This window comes from Penaeus monodon, chromosome 31 (genome assembly GCF_015228065.2).
Source record: "Penaeus monodon isolate SGIC_2016 chromosome 31, NSTDA_Pmon_1, whole genome shotgun sequence".
Lineage (NCBI taxonomy): Eukaryota > Metazoa > Arthropoda > Malacostraca > Decapoda > Penaeidae > Penaeus > Penaeus monodon.
Genome location: NC_051416.1, coordinates 34,169,049 through 34,169,611, shown reverse-complemented (window position 1 = coordinate 34,169,611; position 563 = coordinate 34,169,049).

Genomic DNA, 563 nt, shown 5'->3' with positions numbered 1-563 from the left:
ACAAAGCAACAATAATAATGAGTCTCTGTTTAAGACTCAAATAAAGAGCTCAATATTAGAAACAATTGCAATGTCACATATATATGATCCTGTCTATGGAATGGATACATGAATATCTGTAGAAAAGACAATCCTCAAGATCAACTGAGACGACGGGGACGTGGACACATATTTTTCTCTAATTTTGAAGTTTTTCCCTAGTGAGGAAAAAGGGTCAGGGGCAACTCGCTCTTTCACGCCGCCCTTCAAATTTGTTTTATTTTCGTCGATTTTCAGGTAAGATTTCCAGTTCTAGATCGACTTGACAAAAGCTTCATTGATGGAAACGAATTTTGTATGTTTTATCTGTCATTTGATGACAACAGTAATCCGTCAAATGTTGGTAATTCGTGAACAAATACGGGTCAATTTAACCCTGCTACTGAATTCTTCCCATTCACTTTCAAATATGTCTGCAAATATTTGCATACTGTAACTATTAACAAGTGATTTGACATACTCTGCATAAAGATGCTATATCTGTCAAAAGAAAGAATCTCTCATGGTGACCTTGTGATGTTTAG